The sequence below is a fragment of the Phalangium opilio genome, unplaced genomic scaffold (genome assembly GCF_054372755.1).
Source record: "Phalangium opilio isolate 3A_F unplaced genomic scaffold, DU_Popi_V2 ptg001675l_1, whole genome shotgun sequence".
NCBI lineage: Eukaryota > Metazoa > Arthropoda > Arachnida > Opiliones > Phalangiidae > Phalangium > Phalangium opilio.
Genome location: NW_028324261.1, coordinates 770,160 through 775,728, shown reverse-complemented (window position 1 = coordinate 775,728; position 5,569 = coordinate 770,160). Strand labels below are relative to the sequence as shown.

At 48.1% G+C, this 5,569-nt stretch overlaps 1 non-coding gene across 1 annotated transcript; it reads right to left on the bottom strand.

The window, feature by feature from the left end:
• Window positions 1-2,000: 2,000 nt before the first annotated feature.
• On the bottom strand, window positions 2,001-2,073 carry TRNAN-AUU (transfer RNA asparagine (anticodon AUU)). The gene has a single exon. It is a non-coding gene; the product is annotated as a tRNA-Asn (tRNA).
• Between the last annotated feature and the right edge of the window lie 3,496 nt (window positions 2,074-5,569).

Sequence of the window (5,569 nt, the reverse complement as noted above, 5' to 3'; positions counted from 1 at the left end):
TTGAGCCACGGAAGCTCAGAATTTAAGTGGTTGTCACATATTGTGGAAAAGTTTTGACATTTTACGTTACATCTGAGACGTCACAACACCGCTCCCGGATGGGCTCGAATCACCAACCTTTCGGTTAACAGCCGAACGCGCTAACCATTGCGCCACGGAAGACCAAAAATTAAATGGTCGTCAGGTGTTGTGGAAAAAACCTTGACTTTTTACGTCACATCTGAGACGTCAGAAAACCGCTCCCGGATGGGCTCGAACCACACACCTATTGGTTTACAGCCGAACGCGCTAACCTTTGAGCCACGGAAGCTCAGAAATTAAATGGTTGTCAGGTATTGTGGATAAGTTATGACTTTTTACGTTACATGTGTGACCCTACAACACCTCTTCCGGTTGGGCTCGAACCACCAACCTTTCGGTTAACAGCCGAACGCACAAACCATTGCGCCACGGAAGCCCAAAAGTTAAATGCTCGTCAGGTATTGTGTAAAAACCTTGACTTTTTACGTCACATCTGAGACCTCACAACACCGCTCCCGGATGGGCTCGAACCACCAACCTATTGGTTAACAGCCGAACGCGCTAACCATTGCGCCACGGAAGCCCAAAAATTAGATACTCGTCAGATATTGTGTAAAAACCTTGACTTTTTACGTCACATCTGAGACCTCACAACACCGCTCCCGGATGGGCTCGAACCACCAACCTATTGGTTAACAGCCGAACGCGCTAACCATTGCGCCACGGAAGCCCAAAAGTTAAATGCTCGTCAGGTATCGCGTAAAAACCTTGACTTTTTACGTCACATCTGAGACGTCACAACACCGCTCCTGGATGGGCTCGAACCACCAACCTTTCGGTTAACAGCCGAACGCGCTAACCATTGCGCCACGGAAGCCCAAAAGCTAAATGCTCGTCAGGTATTGTGCAAAAAACTTGACTTTTTAAGTCACATCTGAGACCTCACAACACCGCTCGCGGATGGGCTCGAACCACCAACCTATTGGTTAACAGCCGAACGCGCTAACCATTGCGCCACGGAAGCCCAAAAGTTAAATGCTCGTCAGGTATTGTGCAAAAACTTTGGCTTTCTACGTTACATTTCAGATCCCTCAACACCGCTCTCGGGTGGGCTCGAACCACCAACCTATTGGTTAACAGCCGAACGCGCTAATCATTGCGCCACGGAAGCCCAAAAGTTAAAAGCTCGTCAGGTATTGTGTAAAAACCTTGACTTTTTACGTCACATCTGAGACCTCACAACACCGCTCCCGGATGGGCTCGAACCACCAACCTATTGGTTAACAGCCGAACGCGCTAACCATTGCCCCACGGAAGCCCAAAAGTTAAATGATTGTTAGGTATTGTGTAAAAACCTTGACTTTTTACGTCACATCTGAGACCTCACAACACCGCTCCCGGATGGGCTCGAACCACCAACCTATTGGTTAACAGCCGAACGCGCTAACCAATGCGCCACGGAAGCCCAAAAGTTAAATGCTCGTCAGGTATTATGTAAAAACCTTGACTTTTTACGTCACATCTGAGACCTCACAACACCGCTCCCGGATGGGGTCGAACCACCAACCTATTGGTTAACAGCCGAACGCGCTAACCTTTGCGCCACGGAAGCCCAAAAATTAAATGGTCGTCATTTATTGTGCAAAAACTTTGGCTTTCTACGTTACATTTCAGATCCCACAACACCGCTCCCGGGTGGGCTCGAACCACGTACCTATTGGTTAACAGCCGAACGCGCTAACCATTGAGCCACGGAAGCTCCGAAATTAAATGGTTGTCAGGTATTGTGGAAAACCTTGACTTTTTACGTCACATCTGAGACCTCACAACACGGCTCCCGGATGGGCTCGAACCACCAACCTATTGGTTAACAGCCGAACGTGCTAACCATTGCGCCACGGAAGCCCAAAAATTAAATGGTCGTCAAGTATTGTGGAAAAACTTTGGCTTTCTACGTTACATTTGAGATCACACAACACCGCTCCCGGATGGGCTCGAACCACCAACCTATTGGTTAATAGCCGAACGCGCTAACCATTGAGCCACGGAAGCTCAGAAATTAAATGGTTGTCAGCTATTGTGGAAAAACTTTAGCTTTCTACGTTACATTTGAGACCCCACAACACCTTTCCCGGGTGGGCTCGAACCACCAACCTTTCGATTAACAGCTGAACGCGCTAACCATAGCGCCACGGGAGCCCAAAAATTAAATGCTCGTCAGGTATTGTGTAAAAACCTTGACTTTTAACGTCACATCTGAGACCTCACAACACCGCTCCCGGATGGGCTCGAACCACCAACCTATTAATTAACAGCCGAACGCGCTAACCATTGCGCCACGGAAGCCCAAAAGTTAAATGCTCGTCAGGTATTATGTAAAAACCTTGACTTTTTACGTCACATCTGAGACCTCACAACACCGCTCCCGGATGGGGTCGAACCACCAACCTATTGGTTAACAGCCGAACGCGCTAACCATTGCGCCACGGAAGCCCAAAAGTTAAATGATCGTTAGGTATTGTGTAAAAACCTTGACTTTTTACGTCACATCTGAGACCTCACAACACCGCTCCCGGATGGGGTCGAACCACCAACCTATTGGTTAACAGCCGAACGCGCTAACCATTGCGCCACGGAAGCCCAAAATTTAAATGGTCGTCATTTATTGTGCAAAAACTTTGGCTTTCTACGTTACATTTCAGATCCCACAACACCGCTCCCGGGTGGGCTCGAACCACGTACCTATTGGTTAACAGCCGAACGCGCTAAGCATTGAGCCACGGAAGCTCCGAAATTAAATGGTTGTCAGGTATTGTGGAAAACCTTGACTTTTTACGTCACATCTGAGACCTCACAACACGGCTCCCGGATGGGCTCGAACCACCAACCTATTGGTTAACAGCCGAACGTGCTAACCATTGCGCCACGGAAGCCCAAAAATTAAATGGTCGTCAAGTATTGTGGAAAAACTTTGGCTTTCTACGTTACATTTGAGATCACACAACACCACTCCCGGATGGGCTCGAACCACCAACCTATTGGTTAACAGCCGAACGCGCTAACCATTGAGCCACGGAAGCTCAGAAATTAAATGGTTGTCAGCTATTGTGGAAAAACTTTAGCTTTCTACGTTACATTTGAGACCCCACAACACCTTTCCCGGGTGGGCTCGAACCACCAACCTTTCGATTAACAGCTGAACGCGCTAACCATAGCGCCACGGGAGCCCAAAAATTAATGCTCGTCAGGTATTGTGTAAAAACCTTGACTTTTAACGTCACATCTGAGACCTCACAACACCGCTCCCGGATGGGCTCGAACCACCAACCTATTGGTTAACAGCCGAACGCGCTAACCATTGCGCCACGGAAGCCCAAAAGTTAAATGCTCGTCATTTATTGTGCAAAAACTTTGGCTTTCTACGTTACATTTCAGATCCCACAACACCGCTCCCGGGTGGGCTCGAACCACCAACCTATTGGTTAACAGCCGAACGCGCTAACCATTGAGCCACGGAAGCTCCGAAATTAAATGGTTGTCAGGTATTGTGGAAAACCTTGACTTTTTACGTCACATCTGAGACCTCACAACACGGCTCTCGGATGGGCTCGAACCACCAACCTATTGGTTAACAGCCGAACGTGCTAACCATTGCGCCACGGAAGCCCAAAAATTAAATGGTCGTCAGGTATTGTGGAAAAACTTTGGCTTTCTACGTTACATTTGAGATCACACAACACCGCTCCCGGATGGGCTCGAACCACCAACCTATTGGTTAACAGCCGAACGCGCTAACCATTGAGCCACGGAAGCTCAGAAATTAAATGGTTGTCAGCTATTGTGGAAAACCTTTAGCTTTCTACGTTACATTTGAGACCCCACAACACCTTTCCCGGGTGGGCTCGAACCACCAACCTTTCGATTAACAGCTGAACGCGCTAACCATAGCGCCACGGGAGCCCAAAAATTAAATGCTCGTCAGGTATTGTGTAAAAACCTTGATTTTAACGTCACATCTGAGACCTCACAACACCGCTCCCGGATGGGCTCGAACCACCAACCTATTGGTTAACAGCCGAACGCGCTAACCATTGCGCCACGGAAGCCCAAAAATTAAATGGTCGTCATTTATTGTGCAAAAACTTTGGCTTTCTACGTTACATTTCAGATCCCACAACACCGCTCCCGGGTGGGCTCGAACCACCAACCTATTGGTTAACAGCCGAACGCGCTAACCATTGAGCCACGGAAGCTCCGAAATTAAATGGTTGTCAGGTATTGTGGAAAACCTTGACTTTTTACGTCACATCTGAGACCTCACAACACGGCTCCCGGATGGGCTCGAACCACCAACCTATTGGTTAACAGCCGAACGTGCTAACCATTGCGCCACGGAAGCCCAAAAATTAAATGGTCGTCAGGAATTGTGGAAAAACTTTGGCTTTCTACGTTACATTTGAGATCACACAACACCGCTCCCGGATGGGCTCGAACCACCAACCTATTGGTTAACAGCCGAACGCGCTAACCATTGAGCCATGGAAGCTCAGAAATTAAATGGTTGTCAGCTATTGTGGAAAAACTTTAGCTTTCTACGTTACATTTGAGACCCCACAACACCTTTCCCGGGTGGGCTCGAACCACCAACCTTTCGATTAACAGCTGAACGTGCTAACCATTGCGCCACGGGAGCCAAAAAATTAAATGCTCGTCAGGTATTGTGTAAAAACCTTCACTTTTTACGTCACATCTGAGACCTCACAACACCGCTCCCGGATGGGCTCGAACCACCAACCTATTGGTTAACAGCCGAACGCGCTAAACATAGCGCCACGGAAGCCCAAAAGTTAAATGCTCGTCAGGTATTGTGTAAAAACCTTGACTTTTTACGTCACATCTGAGACCTCACAACACCGCTCCCGGATGGGCTCGAACCACCAACCTATTGGTTAACAGCCGAACGCGCTAACCATTGCGCCACGGAAGCCCAAAATTTAAATGGTCGTCATTTATTGTGCAAAAACTTTGGCTTTCTACGTTACATTTCAGATCCCACAACACCGCTCCCGGGTGGGCTCGAACCACGTACCTATTGGTTAACAGCCGAACGCGCTAAGCATTGAGCCACGGAAGCTCCGAAATTAAATGGTTGTCAGGTATTGTGGAAAACCTTGACTTTTTACGTCACATCTGAGACCTCACAACACGGCTCCCGGATGGGCTCGAACCACCAACCTATTGGTTAACAGCCGAACGTGCTAACCATTGCGCCACGGAAGCCCAAAAATTAAATGGTCGTCAAGTATTGTGGAAAAACTTTGGCTTTCTACGTTACATTTGAGATCACACAACACCACTCCCGGATGGGCTCGAACCACCAACCTATTGGTTAACAGCCGAACGCGCTAACCATTGAGCCACGGAAGCTCAGAAATTAAATGGTTGTCAGCTATTGTGGAAAAACTTTAGCTTTCTACGTTACATTTGAGACCCCACAACACCTTTCCCGGGTGGGCTCGAACCACCAACCTTTCGATTAACAGCTGAA